The 23153-nt window shown below is 37.7% G+C and overlaps 1 pseudogene across 1 annotated transcript; it reads right to left on the minus strand.

Moving 5' to 3' along the window:
• Nucleotides 1-66: 66 nt before the first annotated feature.
• LOC114313446 (putative cyclic nucleotide-gated ion channel 15) lies at nucleotides 67-14497 on the minus strand (annotated as a pseudogene). Its single transcript, XR_014363336.1, has 6 exons — nucleotides 13897-14497; nucleotides 7397-7618; nucleotides 1665-1962; nucleotides 1433-1550; nucleotides 1063-1296; nucleotides 67-623 (listed from the first exon to the last, which is right to left on the minus strand). The product of XR_014363336.1 is annotated as a putative cyclic nucleotide-gated ion channel 15 (transcript).
• Nucleotides 14498-23153: the final 8656 nt, after the last annotated feature.

Here is a 23153-nt window from a genome sequence, read left to right on the forward strand (position 1 = left end):
GAGTGGCCTTTTTTTTTTTACCAAATAAAATATACATTCACTATTCTGTATATACACATAAACAAACTACATATCTTCAAACGAAAAATCAGGTTCTTTTGGCTTCTGCAACGGGCTCGGCAGATCCGGTTCCGATCCACACTATTGACTCCCAGCACCACCTCTCGCCGCCGCCGCATACATCCCCGGAATACTCTGCACCGCCGCCTCCCTCCTCTTATACCGAAACCAAGCGGCCTGAATAAAACACGTCGTCCAAGTCCTCCAATGCTGCGAATGACAGCAAAAAGCGTGCTTCATTTCTTTGCTATGCAATCTCCGAAACTTGGAAGCCACGAATTTGACGTCCATGGAAGCTAGGACAAAAGCTTCGACTTGGGAGATGGCTTTGACGGTGTGAGTGGAGGAAGGGTGGAGGTGGAGCGAGGATCGAGGGCCCAGGTGAGGAGCTCTTCGTCGCAGAAGTCGTTGGGGCCGAGGAGGAAGGAGTTGAAGAAGCCGACTCGGCCGCCGTCGGTGGTGGAGGAGTCTAAGTGGCCACGAATGATTAAGAGCATGTCGTTGGTTGAAGAGCATGGGTTTGAGACTACCATGTGCTACTCCATTTGGTTGAAAAGTGGCACCTATTTCATATTTTAAAACTACACAAAAAAACATTTTTTTTTTAATAAGTTAAGTGAATCAATACAAAGCTATTGAGAATTGTTAATTCCATGCTTTTGACAAATAATACCCTTCTAAACCACTAGATTCAAATATTTTTTTTAGTCCAATTCCATCCGGCCAATAACAAGCACTAAAGTGTCAAATTTTGAATATCAATCGATATATCAGTTATAGTATTGAATTTGGGACATCATTGATACATTGACTGATATTGTCCGATGTCACTATCACTGATATTGATACAATGTCGTCAACTATATGTGGATAGGATCACATGTTGGCATATCTTGGATTGCAGGTTACTTGGTTTGACAAGCATTTGTTGATAAATTCTTATTAGAAGGCGAAAGGAAAAGAAAGGGACGGAAAAATAACGGAAGTGAGACTACTACTGACCTTGTGAACAAGATCAAGGCAGAGATGGCGCTTGATTTCACAACGGAGATCCAAAGGAAGGCTTCGAAGAATGTCTTCTTCATCAACACCACAAGTAGTCACCCATTTATAATGATCGTACCTCCTCACGCTCTCCTTCAGCTCGTGTGGTAGCTGTCTGTGACGCATCCATTGTTTTGTATAATTCCTTCTTATCCTCCACCGTTCTAGTTTCATATTTGTCGATGTCAGGTACTCTTGTCCATAAAAACATTTGCATAACAAGGTTCTCACTATTAGGAAACAAAATACAAATCTATGAATGTGTTCTTGGTTGTTATTAAAAATAGAGATTATGGGTACCATTAGCTTAGCCCATATGGCTAAAAACACTTACTTGCATATTCCCAATAAGCAAAGCAAAAAACAATAATCCCAGAATCGCAATGACAATCACAAAATTTATTTCTCCAGCGTAGGTGCTCGTGAAGAGATTCTGCCCTATAGGGCTGCACAAAATTTAAAGAAAATTATACAGGATATTAAAGAGCAATTTACTCAATTGGAAATGTTGCAAACTGTGTTTCAGGAAGTGAAGAGATAAAAGTTTGAAGAATGGTTACCTGAGGTTCCTGAGTCCCCCCCATAGACAGTACAAGCAAGTAGTACTTGTTAATGAACTTGATCTCTACAATCCCAAGATTAAGTGCATCACAATAGATTCCAAACTGAAAGAAGTCTCCACTGGAATCACATAAATTGGTGATGTTGCTTGATCCAAGCCAGGCAGCTCTATTGGGATCATCTACTCTGCTGCAGTCAAAAAACCATGGCTCACAATTGGGGCCTTCAAGGCTGCAAGCTTGTTTCCAACACTCTTCTTGCCTATCAATTGCTAGAAGGTACGGTACCAACTGGCACCTATTGTAGACGTCCCCGAACGTCCCGGGAGGAAATCCCCCGTTTTGTTCATATGGGCTCACTACAGTTTAGGACTCAAAGTCACAGTCCAGTATCTAATCTCGCAGAGTGCAATACAAGACCGATGAATCATCAAAGAGTCCAAATCCGGCAACTCGTTTTTGAAAATAGATTTTTTTGAAAGAAATGCCAAACATGGACTGCTTTGCCAGATACAGAGTCGCCACCTAAATATTTTATTTTGAAAAATTTAGGAAACCCTGACTCGTTGCCTAAGGCCACGTGTCCGTCATCACCAAAGTTGCCTCGGCTCGGGAACTTAGGTACGATTGGGGAAGGTCACTTCGTGAGCACCCCCGCTCGCCCGATCAAAGATCGGCCTCTACTAACCACGATATCTAGTTTTGAAAACATTATGCATTCTTATTCCGGTTATTAGCCTAGATTTACTATGTGATGCGCACAGCATACAAGTATAAACTGGATCGCCTGAATTGGAATAAAACGTTTCATGTTTATTTTTTAAAGCGGTTTGCTACTCGTAAGTAGGCTAAAAATACAGATTTTGCCACCCTCGGGTGGGCTTAGAAAAAATGGTTTTGCCACTATCTAGTGGGCTTAAAACTCACAGTCAATGCATTATTCCAATTCAGATAATCCAACATTCACCCACAGGCATTTAGGCAGATACATCACATAAGCACATAGCCTCATGATAAGCATGCTATCATGGCAGTCACTCACACACATGCAAGGATGCTGAAACATAAACACTTACCGAGTACTCCAAGCCAAAACAAAAGGTATGTTAGAAATCCATGCATGATTCTAACTATACAGAAATGCCTAATGCAACACATGCAAAAATGCAACTACAGTAGGCTCGGCTATTCTAAACATGGCATATGATAATGCTACAGCTAACACGTATTCAATTTGGAATTGAAATACAAATGCAGTTAGTATGATGCGTTGAGCCCGGTGCACGCAAGACAGATGAATGAATGCAAACATGCTATCATACTGTATGCTAATTGAAACATGCCCTAAACTAACCATCATAAGCTGGTAAATAAAAGGGAGAAAGACGTGGGGTTGGAAGACATACATCACACGCACGCACACTTATTACAGTTATGCCCTCGCTTGGAGGGTCCGAATAAATAATATACAGTCCGAATAAATAGTACAGTCTGAATAAATACAAAATCCTAATTAATTAACAAATTAATCTAGGAAAGCAGGGAATTAGCATGCAAGCTATGGACCGCCTCGGCTCTGTTCCGAATGATGAATGATGCATGCTCGGATTGCCTTTGTCGGGAGATTCCTTGCGATGTCCCGGTTTGCCTCTATTTGCAATTAATCCCGGGATATTGTGCGAAGCTCTAGAAGGCTGCTAATTTCTGGTTTGCTGCAACAGAGAGCAAGAAAGGGGCATGGCAAAGTATTTTTACATGTGTATGCATGCCTCGATCCTCGTGTCATCAATCACGCATATCGATGCATGATGGCCGAGGAGTCGAATTGCACGACTCAATGTGAAATGAATGCACATGAAAACACAACAAGACCTAAACTCCATCATGGGTTATCCGGAGTGTCGGCGACAGAGAATTGAGATACATTCCGTCACTTGGAGTACGAAACGTACCTCGTTTCCCGTGCTTGGGCTAACTCCTATCCCAAACACGATGCAAATGAGATGGCATACACAATGCGACTAACATACAACCTAGCATACACAACGCTATGAAATGGCATACACAAATGCTCGATGTAACATGGCCTACGCAATGCTCTAACATGCAACCTAGCATGCGCAATGCTATGAATTGAAATGGCATACACAATGCACAATGGACTTACACCAACATGAGTGGGCCTCAGCCACACTTACATCAGTGGCCATTAGATGAAAATGAGACAACCGAAATACGTGCACACATGCACGCAAATCGAGGATCGAACCTATGGCATAAAATACCACTCTACCAAGGCATGACAAGGGATGCAAGATGGCATTCAAACATGTAAATTTCAGCACTGAAACATGATGCTAAATGGTCCCGAAACATGGAAATATGGCACCCGATGCATGGAATAAGCTCCGAAACTCAAAACTAGGCACATGCATTGAACCCCAAGCGCACAAAGCAAGTATTATTTGATCATGAAGCATAAAGACAGAGCCAAGGCAGTCCCAAAATATGCACATTTCTGGTTTAAAGCATGGCCAAAAGGTGCTAACATGATGGACTAACATAGCATGCAACATTGGCTAACAAGCATGGTTTACATAGCATGTATATGAAGCGTATGAGAACTCATCAAACCAGCCAAAAACAGTGAATACAATATGCCAAAATATGCCCAAATAATCACTGAAATGCAGCCAATGCATGCAAAAATGAGGGGCTTCTTTGGAGGGCCATGCAAGGGGTTGTTAAGTACATACAAGATAGACATGAAGCATAGAAAAACCACCTCTGGAAATGGACTATGAAAGCCCTAAAACTCACCAAATTGGCCCTGAAATGGATCTAGAAAACATGTAAAGAAAGGCCCCTTTGAAAGGCCTTGGATGGGATTGCTCTACACATGCATTGTAAACATAAAATATGGAAAAATGGGCTCTGGACAGAGCTTATGCAGACCATAAAACTCACAAAATGAGGCCTGAAACATGACTTCAATGCATGCAAAATAGAGTCCCTTTGGAAGGCCAACAATGCTAGTAAAGAGAATGAGGGGTGAGAGGGTCACCCCTCTATAATTTTGGGGCTCAAAGACACATCAAGGCCCTGGGTTTCAGTGGCTAAGAGGCCAAAACAAGGTCAATGCGAATGCTCACATGCGTGGCTCAAAACATGGAGAAATGAAGCATGCAAGGAAGAAAATGACTCCAAACAGAAAAGTGACCTCAACCAAACTTAATGAGGAGGTCAAAAAAAAAATTTCTTCAGTTTAGGTTGAGGTCCAAAAATGCTCACAAATAAGGCTAATATATCATGCAAAATAAGCCCTAAAAGAGAGATAAAGCATTCAAGGGGGTAGGAGACCTCAAACAGAAAATTACTCTTAAACAAACATAAAGAGGAGCTCAAAATAAGGCTATTTTAAGTTTACACTAAGGCTCGAAAATGCTTGCAAATGGAGCTAAGGTATAGAGCAAAATAATGCAAAAATGAAAAAAATGAGGACTTACCCTTGTAGCACAGCAATACAGCCAACCCTGGACCAAGAAAGTGAGCTTTGAACCTTTGAAAATGAGTTCCAAGGTGCTGGAATGGGTGGTGGAGGTGTTAGGCTTAGAGGTGTAGTGTAAATGGCCAAGAAAATTAGGGTTTGGAGCTTTGGAGAAAAAGGCTATGGAGGGTGGAGTGCATGTGCCTTGGCCAAACTTTCTAACCCTTGCAAAATGAGATGGAGGGTTGGTTATATAGAGAAGAAGGGATAAGGCTTCTTGGAGAAGCCTCAAGAGGGGTTCAAAGCTTCTCAAGGAAGCTTAACCAAAAAGGGTTAAGCTTTTTGAGGAAGTTAGACCAAAAAGGGTCAAGCTTCCTCAAGAAACTTGACAAAAGAGTCAAGCTTCCCTAAGAAGCTAAGCAAGAGGGTCAAAACCAACTTAAAAAAGGTCAACAAAAGACTCAAAATCTCGGACAATGGGTCAAGTGCTTCACAGCTGGCACAGTTGTGTTGCACTTGAGAAGAGCAAAAAGCAAAAAGTTGGCCGACCAGCTAAAGTGGCCGGCCGGCCACTCCCCCTGGTCGGCCGACCAGGGGTCAAAAGGGTCAAGAAAAATTGCTAGTCGGCCTACCCAGAAAGGTGGCCTCCCAGATGAGTAGAACACAACCCTGTGGTGAAAAATCAGAAAAAGTGACCTAGGAGAGAGAAAAACCAGCTTTTTAGAGGGGTTCAAAAGGGTCAAGAAGAATTACTGGTCAGCCTACCCATATTGGTGGCCTCCCAGATGAGCACAACACAATGATGGTATGAAAAATCAGAAATTGTGGCTCAAAAGTGAGAAAAACCAACTTTCTGTCAAAAAAACTGGCTTTTGGAGAGAGAAAATGAGAAAACTAATTTTTCAGGGGAAAAGGTGGCCTCCCACCATCCTACCATCTCCCTAGAAATGAAAATAGGGTCCCTACCAAAAATGGACCAAGACGGATGCAAAACGAGGGTTCGGGGGCCAAAACGCGCAGTCCGGGGCCCCGAAAACAGGCTGTTAGGCACCAGAAGTGGCGTATGACCACGAAGATGGTCTCCCGAGCACAGTGTCCCTCTAAATGGAGGAAATAAGGTGTGTGCCAAAAATCGAAGCAATCGGAGGTAATTAAGCGGTCCCGAACCGAGGCGCACGGCCGACGGCTCCAAAAATCGGAAACTGACCTCCAAACGGGAAAAATGGCCTACGACCACAAAACGTAGCCTACGGCCACTTAGAGATGGTCTATGGGACCTCTCCCTCCCTTCGGGAAGAGAAAACAGAGAAAAAAGGACCTGGTTCGCAAACCGAGGCAAAGCACAAAAGAGCCCCGAAGTCCGGAGGCAAGGCTCGTAGCAGAGACTCTGAAACCTCAGAACGAGCACAATATGCAACATCACCGAGCACTCAACTGGTGACGTCTGAGTCATAAGGTCGGTCAAAAATGGGGTGTCTACACCTATTACCTTCACAAATTAATCCAAAACGCCAATTTAGTCAATTCATGACTTGAATCGCAATTTTGTTTGAAGCCTCTACATTATTAGTCACAAACTTAGGTACTGTGTTGGATTCAATCTTATTCCCATACCAAGGACGTAGAGACTAAATATTCATCTTTTTAAATATATATATTTTTAAAGTGAAATAGTAATGACAATGAGTCAAGGGCATGAGCACTTAATAAGATATGTAGGCCATATACTTCATACTCTTTTTTAAATGTCAAGTGTCTCGTACATTAAATTATCTTTGTAATATAATTTTAAACAAGATAGTCATGATTCCAAATTGGGAAGAGGAACAAAAGTTGTATTATGTGGATCAAAATTCGAAAAATTAGCGTACTCAGAAAAATTATCAAAAAGCTCTCAAAATTTGAAATCTACAGACTAGATTTATCTTCTAGGTGTGGCTTCATAACAAGAAGTTTAAATCTCTACACTGTAGATTTTAAGTTTTGAACAATTTTCTAAGTTTGACATTTTTAATTACAATTTTAGAATAATGCTTCACTGATAATTCTACAGTTCCAGAAAAGGAATGCAAAAAAAAAAAAAAAATATAGAAATATCAAATATATGATTCACATTTGAAGTTTGTGTTGTGGTCCTGTATTTTAAGTAAATCTAGACTATCAACGTTAAATTTTGGATATTTTTTGGATTTTTATTTATGGAATTGTAGTATTGCTCTAAAAATATCGAAATCAAATACGAAACAAAGGGCTTACATGGCTGGCCATCATGAAGAGCATGAGATTGTAAGCAGCTCCAGCCCAAGCAGTTTTCATGACAACCCCAGTGGACTTGATTATTTGAGATGAGAGGAAAGATAAGACATAGCCTCAGAAGGAATTGAACCATCACAATTGATCTTAGAAATAGTTTCATGTCAAGCATATTTTCACCCTTAACATATGGAATTACAAACCAAACCAACACCTGAAATGGCATTAAAATAAATAAAAAAAATAAAACACTTATTTAGTATCAAAACATATTCTAACACATTTCTGAGTCAGTATGTTAGGTTTTTATTCTTGGCAACCCCGTTTGACAAAACTCCTTTCAGTTGTATTTGTTTTCGCATTTTTATTTTCAGTGAGACTATGAGTTTTTAGATGCGAATCCAACCCGAATTGTGCCTTGCAGAGAGGTTTGTGATTTTAATGCTTTCAAGATTGCCCCTTTGCTGATTATGACGGGGGTCGAACTGCCCGGTCAGCTCGCGGGGTCGAGGGGCAGCGCCCCTGAAGCAAAACGCAAAAATGCATTCAAAGTTGTCTCCCCGCTCGAGCGTCTATTCCCCCGCTCGAGCGGAGAATGCTGAGTTCCAGAAGTTTGGTGAGTCTGCAAAAATACTGTGATTCGTGTTTTCACGCTCGAGCGTACATCCTGTTTGGAGCATTTCATATAGTGTCCCCGCTCGAGCGTCAATTCCCACGCTCGAGCGGACCTCGCGATTTCAGATTCTACAAATTCGCAAGTTGCTCCAAATCTAGGATTACTGCTCCAGATCTTCTTCTTGGGTTCTAGGGTTTATATCTAGGGATATTTTGCTAGTTTTCTTTGATGTTTTGATTGAGTATTTAACTCATGGTTTAAAGAGTATACATCAAAGGATTATTTGTTTGTTCTACACAAAATAGAGAGTTGTTCTTCGGTGGATTCTGAAGAATTCGAGCCTGAAGCTTTGGTGAATTCCGGAGTGGCTCATTGTCAAGACAATTCCGAGGTGAAGACGCGGTTGGTAGAGGCACATAGAGGTTGATTCAATTCGAGCGTGGATTCGCTAGGTAATTGAGAGTATACCTGTGTAATTCCTTTATATCTTCTTAGTGGATTGTCTTGTGGCTGTTGCCCGTGGTTTTTTATCACAATTGGAGGTGTTCAATTGTGATTTTTTCACGTAAAATCGTTGTGTCGATTTGTCTTGATTGTTTGATTGGGATTGTTATATACTACTTAAAATTGATACATAATCACAAATCAACATCTAGGGAATTTCTAGATTTTTCAATTGGTATCAGAGCGGGTTGCTCGTTTATTTTTTAAAACTTTTGAGCGAGATCTTGTTTGATTTGTAATAATGGATTCAATTCGTAAGGAAAATTCTATGGTTAGACCACCTTTACTTGACGGATCCAATTATTCTTTTTGGAAAGCTCGGATGAGATCGTTTTTGAAATCTATAGATGAAAAAGTTTGGCAATCTGTCATGAATGGGTGAACCAAACCAACAATTACCATTGATGGAGTAACTTTTCCCAAACCAATTGAAAAGTGGGACACAATTGATTACCAAAATAGTAGCTGGAATAGTAAACCTATCAATTCCCTCTTTTGTGCTGTCACACCTGAAAAGTTTAGTCGAATTTGTAATTGTGAAGTCATAAAAGAGGCTTGGAATATCTTACAAACTATTCATGAGGGCACTCCTTCTGTTAAACACTCAAAACTTCAAAGGCTCACGTCTAGTTTCGAAAACCTTTCAATGAAAGATAGTGTGACCTTTGATGAATTTTATGCGAAGTTGAGTGACATTGTAAATTCCAGCTTCAATTTAGGTGAAAAAATACCAGAATCCAAAGTTGTGGAAAAAATTTTGAGATCCTTGCCCGAACGGTTCTAACCAAAAGTTATGGTTATTGAGGAGACTCAAGATGTTGACAATATCAAGCTGGATCAATTGGTTGGAAATCTCCAAACTTATGAGGCACATAGGAATTTCAAAAAGAAACAAAAAGATATTGCTTTTAGTAGTGCTCATAGAGTTGGAGAGGATTTTGATGAGAATTGTGAGATAGATTCTAAGATTACGGCTGCTTTTGTTAAACAATTTAAAAAATCTTTTTTGAAAAAGAATCCTAATCTTTTAGAATCTTCTCATACTCATAAATCTAAAGGCAAAGATAAACTCAAAATTAATTCTATAGCCAAGACGGAGAAAGGAAAGATATAAGGGAACTCTGAAAGAGTCCAATGCTATGAATGCGAAGGATTTGGCCACTTTGCTTCAGAATGCCCCACTCGTTTGAAGAAGAAGAAAGCCCTCGCTATCACTTGGGATGATGAATCAGAATCTGATAAAGATGAAAGTGACAGCGAAGATCAAGGCGAAGAGGGACATAAACAATTCCTTGCTTTCATGGCGGCTTCTGAAACTGAAGGACGAACAGAGTATCCGAAGAGGTCGGTTGAGAATGCCACTGATGATGAATCCTCAGAGAGTGATGATGAAGAGCTTGAGCAAGCTTATGAAAAGTTGTATAGGGAGTCTCTTAACTTATCCAAATTGAATGACAAATTCACTACGAAACTCAAAGCATGTGAAAGTGAGAATGTCAAATTAAAGAAAGAGATTTCCGAGGCTAGGAATGATGCCCTTAAGATTTCTAATGATCGACAAGCTCTTTGTGTAAAACTCTTGACTTGTGAGACAGAGAGGAATGAGCTACAGCAAATCTATGCAACATATGAAGAAAAGATTGAAGCTCTCGAGATGTCTCAACTTGCCTTGGAAGAACTAATCATCAAGAAAGATGAAGAACTCAAGTGTGCTATGGCTACCACTAGTCTTTGGAACAAAGGATCAAAGACTTTGGACAATATCATTGGGTCTCAACAAATTTGTTCTGACAAGAGTGGCATTGGGTTTGGTGGTAAGAAAGAGCAAAAATAGAGTGCTTCCACATCTCATGATACAAGAACTCAAGGAAAGGGGGAACAAAAAATTCAACATAAGGATGAACTTCTCAAACTTCCTAGAGTTGGTAAGGTAAAAGAAAAGAAGGTACACCCTGTACACCCGGTTTTTATTTGTCATTATTGTGGTATGCATGGTCATATTCGCCCTTATTGTTATAAGTTACATAGGAGAGTGTATTTGCCTAGACCAAAAAATAAGAAGTTGGAAACCAAGTCGAGACGGGTTCCCATTGAAAGCAAAGGGAATCACAATGTCAAGACACCACCCAAAAACCGCAATGCTCACAACTTTGTTTATACTAAAGCGGTTTGAGTGAGAAAACTTGACTTGTGTTAATTTGTTTATTTGTTTTAGCTTTTGGGTTTCTGTGTGTTGTTTTTAATGAAAAAAAAAATGTGTGCGTGTTCGTTTTTTGTCTTGCTTTGGTTAAGAAAAAAATAAAAAATAAAAAAAATTCCAAAAAGATTTTCTTAGTATGGTTTTGCAAGCTTAAAATTTTTGAGTGATCCTTGGTACATATTGGAATTGATAAGAATATCCATTACCTGTTAATATGTATGCTTTCTGTGGTCATTACTCATTTTGGAGTATGTGTTTTTTGATTAGTATGTCTCATTCTGTACACACTCTTGGATTAGAAAATATCGGAGTCTTCCGCCTTAGTGATTATTTTTTTTGGACTTTTGGCATTACATCTTTTGCTTTTCTAGAGGAATTGACCTATACTAGCATATCATGGGTGATGTTGAGTCTCTTAACCACCTTCCATCTTTTTGCACCTCCACGACTTTCCCTTTAATTCTTTGCAGTCCAGCCATGAGGAAAAGGCTACCTCAGAGTCACCAACTAGGCCATCCTTATTATATCCATGCTTCTCTGGTTCGGTTTCCATACTCTTGAACGTGTCAGCCGCTAATGAGTGTGCAAAAAAAAAAGAAAAAAAACTGTGCACAAGAAAGAAAAGAAAAAAAATGTGCCAAAGAAAGAAAAAAAAAGTGTGTGAAAAAAAAAAGAAAAAGATTCATTGATTGAGGGGGAGCCTCTGCTTTTACTCACCAAATACCCCTTGATTCCTAGTGGTTTGACTTTCCTTAGGTGTGCTTAGATTCTCTTGTCGGAGGTCCAGCTTTCATATCACTACTAGGATTGAATCTAGTGTTTGTCGAACTCCAAGAGTCACACACACACTTTTATCATGGGATCTATGCTTTTCACATAATGCATCACTTTCTTTCATGAGGAATCTTCTACAAATTGTGCACACTGTGTTTACTAGTAATTGTGCTTCTTGGATAATCTTGTGTGTTTTAAGGTACAAATCTGAGATTTCTTGCTTGCCCCACCATATTATTTTTGTCGTTTTCTTCTTGTTCATTGTTTTTAGTGAGGGGGAGTTTGGTTTATCTTTGCAAGAGTTTATTAGCATGGACACTTCGATTTGTTTGGTAAGGGAGATTGGCTTTAATTATTTTGCAAGTTGCTATGCACTATTTGCTAATTATTTCCTTCTTACATGTTCCTGGTATTTACATCGTCATATCATTGCTTGTGTGGTTTATGATCTTGCTTTTGTTGTTAGAGAGTTGTTTTTCATGAGTCTTAGTTTTCATCTATTCATGTTTTTCATCTCATGCTTCAAGATAATCTAGCCATGTGTTTATTGCTTTTTCCTATACTCTTGTGGGACTAATAGTTATTTTGGAGATTGTGACACTAATAACTGTTTTGCAGATCATGACCTTGAGAAAGAAGTTAGCTTTTGTTGGCTGTAATGGGTTGGGGTGATTAGGATTTTATTTGTTAGGTGTGTTTTGTCACGGCATTGCCAAAGGGGGAGATTGTTAGGTTTTTATTCTTGGCAACCCCGTTTGACAAAACTCCTTTCAGTTGTATTTGTTTTCGCATTTTTATTTCAGTGAGGCTATGAGTTTTTAGATGCGAATCCAACCTGAATTATGCCTTGCAGAGAAGTTTGTGATGTTAATACTTTCAAGATTACCACTTCGCTGATTATGACGGGGGTCAAGCTGCCCGGTCAGCTCGCGGGGTCGAGGGGCAACGCCCCCGAAGCAAAACGTAAAAATGCATTCAAAGTTGCCTCCCCGCTCGAGCGTCCATTCCCCCGCTCGAGCGGCGAATGCTGAGTTCCAAAAGTTTGGTAAGTCTACAAAAATACTGTGATCCGTGTTTCACGCTCGAGCGTCGAAATCCCCGCTTGAGCGTACATCCTGTTTGGAGCATTTCATATAGTGTCCCCGCTCAAGCGTCAATTCCCACGCTCGAGCGGACCTCGCAATTTCAGATTCTATAAATTCGCAAGTTGCTCCAAATCTAGGATTACTGCTCCAGATCTTCTTCTTGGGTTCTAGGGTTTATATCTGGGGATATTTTGCTAGTTTTTTTTAATGTTTTGATTGAGTATTCAACTCATGGTTGAAAGAGTATACATCAAAGGATTATTTATTTGTTCTACACAAAAGTGAGAGTTGTTCTTCAATGGATTCTGAAGAATTCGAGCCTAAAACTTTGGTGCATTCCGGAGTGGCTCATCGTCAAGACAATTCCGAGATGAAGACGGGTTGGAAGAGGCACATAGAGGTTGGTTCAATTTGGGCGTGGATTCACTAGGTAATTGAGAGTATACCTGTGTAATTCCTTTATATCTTCTTAGTAGATTATTTTGTGACTGTTGCCCATGGTTTTTTATCACAATTGGAGGTGTTCAATTGTGGTTTTTTCACGTAAAATCGTTGTGTCGATTTGTCTTGATTGTTTGATTGGAATTGTTTTATACTACTTAAAATTGATACATAATCACAAATCAACATCTAAGGAATTTCTAGAACTTTCACCAACCAACCTGTTTTTAATAATCACGAAGAAACACAATATATATATATATATATATATAATGGGTGAAGGTTTGAGAGAAATTGTTAGGTTGTCCTTGGATTGGATTTGTAGAGGGAAGAAAAACAAAAGGAAAAATAGAAACGTGTTTTTGATTTTTGCTCTCTATTTTCATGGTTGAAAAACTCAAAAAAGTTGTTTGGCGAATTATTCTGAAAATTATTTTCAGAAGTTGTTTAGAAGTTTTTGAAATTTGTTTTCACTCAAAAATAAAAAAACGACAGGTGTTTTGAACAATTTTTTTTTTTCTTTTTCGAAAACACAACCAAGTCCGTTCTCTCTTTTTTTCCCTAATTTTTCTTTCATTTTTTTTTTCAATCCACAAATTTAATATCCACATACAACCAAAGACTCCAAAAAAAAAAAGAAGACTTTCTCTCACTTTTTTCTCTTTCATGACAAAAATTATTCAGTATCGCTTGTGACATTGCCATATGTCAATGCTATCAATAATACTAAGTAATTTATCAAATAGGATGGGACTCACAGGTTGTATTTGATAATATGATCGGATTCATATAGGAGAGTTGTATCTAATTCTATGATCTAATTCTCTCGATTTAACATGTTTCTTTATAAACTGATGAAATTAGTGAATTACCTGTGGGATGGGTACAGCAGCCAACAAGTCAAGACAAAAGTCCCTCTGAACATACGTAGAAGCAATCTTTGAAAGGTCTAAAACCAGTTCTCCTCTCCCAATTACCCTAGAAGGTGGTGCAACATAAGCTGTTCGAAACCAGACGATGATCTGAACCATATACATCACATCCACCATTGATCAAACGGTCGTAAGTGCGACCTTGAGCTTCATGCTTGTGCCAATGCAAGCACTGTCCTTAACAGTTGGCAAAAAGAAAAAGAGGGGATCGATGAAAAGAGAAACCAGGCAGGCAATGAAGAGGCATTTGTTCCACCGGTTTATGGCAGGGCCTTGGGGGTCCAGGATTATCCGGTGCACCATATCGTAGTCCTCGGAGAAGACTCGGGTTAGTTCTTTTGAGGGCTCTCTTGTTGTTGTGTCCTTGTTGTCTACTACCATCTTGATCATGGATGAGTCGTGTATTTTTTTCTTGCCGATTGCTTTGGTTAGCTTTGAAAAGCTGTATTTTTTGAGTGGTGATGAGGACTTTGGAGTTTCAAGATCAACTTGAAATCTGAAACTGAATAGAATTGAAGGTGAGATATGAGCATCAAGCTAAATTATCATATAAAAAAAAAAAAAAAATTCTAGTTAATTATCAGTATCTGCATTAATCTCAATTCAAAATTTTGAAATTGAGGCCAAGATATGAGTATCAATGTCAATATTTCAGTAGGAATGAAAATCATTTGCGTATTAGTTAGTTCAAGATGTGTATCAATTTATAGCTGATTCACTACTCGGTTTAAGCATTGAGTTTATATGGCCAATACGGCTGGTTCAAGTACTATAAAGCTACTTTTCATACATGATAATTTTGAAAAAATTGACGAACGGGTCACTTGATTCCCGAGCTCGATCAATACCGATTCGGATACTGCTATTTAAAAAATTACCATGAAATACCTTGCGTTGTAAAATTCAATATAAAGCTCTTTTCCCACCAAAAAAAAAAAATTCCTGATACATATTGCTCGACTGATACATATTCAACTGTTGATGCAGCTCTTTAAAATCTTAATGCTACCTACAATATTAAAGTATGACATACCTGACAAATTTTGAATTGCTGAAAACCATTGTGCTAAAAATGACATAAATGTTGTGATTTTCACTTTGTGGGTCAAGAAATCGAGCAAAGACAAAGTAAATCAAATCAGCACAAAGTACATCTACAAATTATTTGAGCTTTTCACATTGTTAATTATTGGAAATCATGTGAAGAACAAGCATAACAATTTTGATTAGCTAAAAGTAATGTCAATTCATTCCATTGATAGCTTTGAAAACATCTAATTTGGTTGTGTTTTTGCTTTCTTCATTTTCTTTTTCTTTTTTCTTTTTATTCAGTATTTTTAAAAACAAAACAATGAAAAGTTTAAAATTAAATACCCATTGGAAGATAACTTTTTGATATTTTCTAAAAACTGTGTTGTTTTCGAAAATTTTTCTAGTTACATTTTTTTAGAAATTATTCACCAAACGAGTTTTAGAAGTGTTTTTAAAAACAAAAAATGAAAACAGAACCAAATGTGCCAAAATAACTTGACATTATGATCTCCAATTCAAGTTGCAAATGGACTCGTATGGCCATTTTATCAGAAGTTTTAGCTGTCAAATCTCTACTTATTTGGAATTATAAATAAATAAATAAATAATAAAAAAAAAGTAACAAATATAGAATAGCATGGCTGATGATAGTATGTATGTATTATACATTACTCACACTTGTATAAAAAAAAAAAAAAAAAAAAGAGAAACAAATTTTTTTTTTTTTTAATTTTTTTTGAAGCAAACTGGTAAAGAAAGTGAAACAAAACCATTCAAAGAGAAAGAAAGTAAGAACTAGATTTATACAACATAAGAATCAAAGAGAAAGATGAACAATTTTCTTTTCTTTTATTTTCTGTTTGTTTTTGGATGATGAACAACTTACAATTTGCAAAACACACACCAAAAATAACTTACAATTTGCATCATACACAGCTCAAGACAAACATCATTCTGCGCCTATGACTGAAAATCCAAAGCTTTGGAGATCTTATACATATATATATAGTTGTCAATAAAAAGAGTTGCATTCAATTCAATCAAACATATAAAATATATAATAAAAAATAAAAAAACAACAACAACAAGAATAGAGTGAAGCATTAATTTGAATGGGGTTTGAATTTTGACACTATCTTTTTAGGCTTTGTTGTTTTGTTTCTCTTTGACTTCAGTTCATAATACGGTTTTTCATAAAATTCCATGTTGAAGAATATTTTGGAAACTGCTAAGAGTAAGTTCCATTTCATATGAGTATTTGGAATATTAGTTTCTGAAAATTAAATGAAATTTATGAGAGAATGACAAGAAAAATGGCCGTTTGAAAGAGTCCAAGCCAAGAACAAAACTGGGAAGAACTTTTTGTTAATTTTCTTCCCTTAGGGTTTCAAGCCAGCAGCGCCGTTTGGGAGGGGGAGGGGGCTTCGGCCTCTGGCCATTCCTCTCTTCTCTCCCCCCTTTTTCTTTTCCTTCTTGTTCTATGCTCAATAACCCTTGGGAGATCTCTCTTCCCAACCTTTTCCTCTTTGTGAGGATTTTTTCCCCTTTGGTGGAAGTTTGCTGGGTTGCTCCTCCTCCCACCGGTGCCAGATCTGCCATGCTCTTCTTCTCCGCTGCTCACCGTCTCTGCATCAACTTCCCACAGCCAGATCTGCTTTGGACCTGGTTGCCTCTCTCGATCCAACGGTTCCTCCGGGTTTGAGGTTGTACGCTCCAATTTTTTTGTTTTTTTTGGTTTGTGAGTGCTATATGGAATCCATCGATGCTATTCTGCAGCTTATCCACTCTGTGGTGTAATCTATGACCTATCTTAGACATGCTTTATATCCGATCTTTTGGCCTCTGCTTGCAGTACCAGTACGAGCACGAGCACTTGATGTGCATTTGAGATTTTCATAGTTGTATACCTGTGTGTTTATTTGATCTGATTTTTCTTTACTTGGTATAAGCTAATCTTTTGGATGATTTCTTTTTGTAAGTGTCGTTTGGCTTGAGTAATGAACATTTCTTCCTGATCCAAAAAAAACATGGAGTTGAGTCATCCAGTAACAGCTTGACACGGGTTGAAACCATTTTTTACTGATCAATTGATCCAGTTTTGTGTTAAATCATGAACTAGCCGCTCCCTACAATTTTAAAAAAATTAAAACTATAATTGAACGGTTAAACATATATAACCAGACCATATTGGAATCAATTTTACAATTTTAAAAATTTTATATAACAAGAAATATGATATATTATTCTATAATAGTAAATGTATTGATAACAATTAATTTAGTTAAGTTGATCAAAGTTTGTCAATTTTACAATTAAGACTGATCAAATTTCATTGGCAACTTTATTTATATATATTATTTTTACATACAAAAATATTTTAAATTAATAAATAAATATATAACATATATATCGGCTCAGTTCATAACTGTTTTAGAATTGGGAATAAGATCAATTTGAACAATTCAACCAGCTTCGAAGTAAAAATCAAAATCAAAATTAATAAAAACCAAACCAAACTGATAATTTAAACCTAATTGGTTTGATTTATCCATTTTTCAGACACTCCTCTTATGCGAACTGTTAAATTGATGTATGTATTATTGATTGATGTATTACAAGATTGTTGTGTATTCTGTATTACAAATGAGGGGTTCCTTATATAGATGTAGGTGTAGGGAGTAGGTGGTGGTAGGTGAGTGTAGTAGGTGAGTGTGTGGTAGGTGATGGTAAGTGTGTGGTAGGTGATGGTAAATTATACAATGTACATTAACAGCCCCCCTCAAACTCAAGGAGGATAGGTACTAGCCAACTTGAGTTTGGAGAGAGTAACAAAACAGAAAAAAATAAACTGATAAATAAAATTAAAAATGGGATAGAAGACACTGTATGGTTGTGTCAGACCGTTGTAGCAGACAGTTTACGGGGTCATGTCGGACCGTTGGAGAAGACAGTTTATGGGGTCATGTCGGACCGATGTAGAAGCTGACCGGAATCAATGTCGAGACAGTTTATGGGGTCATGTCGGACCGATGTAGAAGCTGACCGGAATCAATGTCGGGACAGTTTATGGGGTCATGTCGGACCGTTGTAGAAGACAGTTTACGGGGTCATGTCGGACCGATGTAGCAGGACAGTTTACGGGGTCATGTCGGACCGATGTAGCAGGACAGTTTACGGTGTCATGTCGGACCGATGTAGCAGACACTGTGTGGTCGTGTCAGACCGATGTAGAAGACAGTTTATGGGGTCATGTCGGACCGTTGTAGAATACAGTTTATGGGGTCATGTCGGACCGTTGGAGAAGGTTGTGGTGGTGTACCAAGGGGGCGACTTAGGGAGTGCGCCATGAGTGACTTATACATGATACTGTGTATAACCCCCCCTCAAACTCAAATAGGTGTGAAGAGAGAAACCTATTTGAGGTTGAAACAAAGGGATTGATAAAGCTGACCGGTGTAGAAGACACTGGATGAGTGTATAGATAGGCTGCCCAAAAAATATACATGTAGATATATATCGAGCCCTCAAAAGTCGTGCCCTCAAAAGGCGTGCCCAATCTGTCAAAAGGCGTGCCATCAAAAGGCGTGCCCGATGCATCAAAAGGCGTGCCAGATATGATGGCGAGGCACGTGAGTGCCTTGGCTGGCGTGCCCGTTTGTCTGGCGTCAAGAGGCGCGCGATGCGCGTGGCTGCCTCGGCTATATAACCAAGACTAAACCTGAGGCTGAGGCAGAGGCTGAGATAAAAAACCTGCGAATTTCTCTGAAAAACTCTTTGTTGTGCTGAGAGAGAGAGTCTGTAACACTCTGTTGCGAGACATAGTCTGTAATACTCTGTTGCCCAGAAAATGGCCTCGTCTTCCCGTGGTCTGCTCACCCTCTTTCCCGACCTCAACGAGTCAACAAGAGAGAGAACTGGTGCGGTGGCACTGGAACCGCAACCAAGCACCACTGGGTTTGCTCCGTTGAACTTTCCGATGCAGTCGGTGGAGCAAAAAATGGCAGGGCAAACGGATGTGGAGGCTAATCAGTATACTTTGAAGACATGTGTGGAGTCCATGACGGCGGTTACAAATCTGTCGCACCGGCTGCAAAGTAGGACAAATGAGGTGCAGCAGTTAAACTCCCAGCTGGCTCTGCTCCAACGCATGTATAAGGATGCGCGAGCAGAGATAAGCGTGCTAAGGGCAGAAAACAAGGAGCTGAAGCGGAAGGCCACCGTGATGTTCCGATTTGGTGGGCCGCCATATGCTGCAGTGGAGGAGCAAGGAGTAGTGATCATGCCCAGTGGAGTGGGAAACACGGAGGCAACACCGGCAAGGGCCGTTCAGGACGGAGGCAAAAAGAAAAGACCGGCGGCAGAGTAAAGAAGAAAAATCCCGCCGGTGGATGTGGTTGTTTTGTTTGTTGTTTTTTGTGTTTTTGTGTTTTTTGTTTTTTTTGTTTTTTTTGTTTTTTTTTTTTTGTGTAAAAATGTGATCGGGGTTGTTCCCAGAGATGAATAAAAATGGGTGTTGTGCAAATTTGTAAATTGATTGGTTTTTTTTTTTTTTTTTTTATTTTTATTTATTTATTTATTTTTTTTAAGAAAGAAGAAGATAAAATAAAAAATAAAGGAGTGGAGAAGGGTGGTGTGTAAAGTTTAAAATGTAATGATATGTGTGTGCGCCGCGTGAAGCAAAGCAGCTAATAGCCCACTGTTTGTGAAAACTGGCAATGGTTTGTTTTTTTTTTTTTTGAATTTTTGGTAAGATCAAAAGTGACAGACAAAAGTGGGGCGGTGGCCAGACAAAAAAAAGAGGGTTTGTGTCTGTGGATTAAAAAAAATTTGTGAGTTTGAAAGTGGAAAGAGGAGAGAGAGAAGAGTGTTTGTATTTGTATGTATAGAGAGAGAAAGTGAAGAGAAGAGAAAGAACAACACGTAAAGTGAAAAAAAAAATCACCATTGCCCGAGAGAGAAAGTGAAGAGAGAGAGGGGCTTTTAGAAGAGGAGTGAGGCGGTGAGAAACAGAGGGTTATTGTAGAGATGGAGTCTAATGACCTTGGGAATGATCTGGGTGAATTTCTACATATTCAGGATGACCATAAATTGTCACTAAACTCCATTTTACCTCAATCTTCTGATGAGAATGAAAACAGCACTGTGGAGAAAGAAGATGAATGTGAAGAGCCTGATAAGACTGGATCAACCATTGTAACTTCTGATAAATGCTTATCCAAGTGCACAACATTTCCATTGTCTAGTGAGAAATCACCATTTGCCGGGTCTATTGATCTGGAAGATGGGGACAGGGAGGGTGCTGAAGTGGAAGATGAAGAGGAATCGGCTGCAGTGGTGAAGCAAAATTACTATGAATCTGTTATGCCAGCTCAAACTAAACATATATTGTTGCCTACTCCTTTGAGACTTGTATCTGCCATGAAAGGTAGCGGTGATCGGAGTGGTGCTGGTACTGGATGAGAAGATGGAGCAACCGAGGAATTGGACCTGCCACCGTTGCTAGGCGACGATGATGGAAGAAGGGTAGCTGCCGAAGCTGCCGTTGCCGATTTGGACGACGCCGATGGAGGTGGTGATTTTACAGAGTGAGGTTGCAGAGACCAAGGTGAAAGGAGATGAGGTATGTGTTGGAGGTTTCAATTGGCACGGTTGGGGTCCAGCGAGCGGTGAAGGCAAGGTTGCCGCCCGCCGGAAGGTGAAGATCACCAAGAGCTAACCTATAGCTCTGATACCATGTTAAATTGATGTATGTATTATTGATTGATGTATTACAAGATTGTTGTGTATTCTGTATTACAAATGAGGGGTTCCTTATATAGATGTAGGTGTAGGGAGTAGGTGGTGGTAGGTGAGTGTAGTAGGTGAGTGTGTGGTAGGTGATGGTAAATTATACAATGTACATTAACACGAACAAAAATAAAATGATGTTGGTCTTATCCCCGTCTTGATTGATGAAAATGAGTCAATCCATCTCCAGCAATCTCATTATTAATGTGGCAACCAAGACAAAATTAATGTACGTTTTATTGGACTTTTGGCTCAAATCAAATAGAAAGACCAAAAGGGTGTCTAGGATCTCAAACTATGTAATTGAATTTTGTTTATAAAAAAAAAAATTCCCATGTAATTGATAAAACCTTTCTCTATCTATTACGGTTGAACACTATGATAAAATAATAATAATTGTTCGATGGTCTATCTTTGAGAAAGAAGCAATCCATCATTTATGACTGAGTTGTAAAAACTTTCTTTTGTCAATTCATCCTTGGACTAAATAACTTATCCAATAATTTTTTTTTTTTTATTCAACTCCTAAAAATCAATAGAAAACGTATCATATTAACATTGGGATATTAGCGTATATATTCCATCTTACCGTTCTCCCCTCCTAACGTCTACATACAAAGGATTGTATATACACAATTTAAAAAACATCATTTCTAACAGTAACATTGTTTCAATAACAAGAACGGAATTATGTAAATTTAAATAGGTTCAATTGACATCACTAAATATTGAAGAGTTGACCTAAGTAATTGAAACACTCCCTTACCTGAGTTCGAGTTTTATTACTTTTACTCAATCTCTTGCAACACAAAACAAAACAAAAAACGCCAACAGAATGCAATATGTGGGGAAAAAAATTACCTATTACTACCAAGTCATGAATTATCATTGTTTTACATATAACAATTTTTTTTTAAAAAAAAAATTGAAATACTTTTCCAAACTATTATGAATATTTTCTTAATTTGTCATTATGTCATTACGTTCGTCGTCACTATAATAATGATAGGGATGATACATATGGGTTGGAATCCCCCGACTAAAATAATGCTTGTGGGCATACAATTATGTTCTATAAATCTAAATTTGGTTTTGAATTTTGAAAATGCGTTTTTGAGCTTTTCTTCCTTTTTCTTTTTTATGAATTCTTTTTTTTTAATATTTTAATTTTTTTTTTAAATGTAATTAATCTAAATATACTTAAAAAGTAAAATATTTGTGAATTTTTTTTATAAAAAAAATTAATAAAATCAAAATAAAAATATATTGAATTTTTGAATTTTTTTTATTATTTGTATTTAATGAATTTTTTGTAAGAAAATCACAATTTTTGTACTTCTTAAGTGTAACTAGATTAAATTGATTAAAAATTTTAAAACATTTACTAGAGGGAAAAAAAATAGATTGAAAACTCAAAACTGTTTTTGAAAATTTCAAACCAAACGGTGTTGTTTCGATATCAATAGTAAAATAGTCGGATCATATTTGTCTCTAAAAATTATCAATAATTAAATAGTCAAATCACATTTGTCTATAAAATTAATAGGAATACAATGGCTATTTCCTTTTTTAAGTAAAACATAATTCCATATGATTATCGATACCAATATACAATCAATCTAATTTTTATATGAATATTTTTCTCGACAAACTTTATAAAATGAATTACTCGAATCATTAAAATAGGCCCACAATATAAATCCAGTATTAGAATAGATGTGAAATTTTATTTATTTTGTCAATAGATAAAAAAGTAACTAAATTATGATAAATATTTACATCAACAAACAGACAATTAGTTCATAATAACTAAAAAATCAATAGAGTCTAACAACCAATCTATTAAGCCCAACAATCACTACTAATCAGGTACAACCCCCATAATAGAAAAGAAATAAACCAACCACTACAAAATGTATCGAACTCTTCAAAATCCTCTCCAAAAGTAATTTTCGAGATTTCACACTATAAAAAATTTGTTACACAACCACTAGACCAAATGTTCGTATCGAAATTGAAGTGAATTTTTGTTATCAAATTTGCCCCAACAAACAACAGATTTGACTTCATAAAATTTAGAGATAAACATGAAAATTAAAATTGTGCATTAACTACATAAATCAAAAATTGTTTCAGGAAATTAGATTCATAAATTGTTTGAATTTTTAAAATTTTAAATTCAATCATTCACATCACAACTTTATTTCATTGAAAGGAAACAATCATATATACAGCATCAGAAATGACACCACTTTTATAATTAATAAATTATTAAATTTTGACGAGTCTTTTTTTCTTCATATATGCATGCATCACATAGGTAATTCAATCATTTGACTATATGTAATTAAATTATTTGAATATCAATGTCTAATCAA

This window comes from Camellia sinensis, chromosome 3 (assembly GCF_055761805.1).
Source record: "Camellia sinensis isolate YWXY chromosome 3, ASM5576180v1, whole genome shotgun sequence".
Taxonomy (NCBI): Eukaryota; Viridiplantae; Streptophyta; class Magnoliopsida; order Ericales; family Theaceae; genus Camellia; species Camellia sinensis.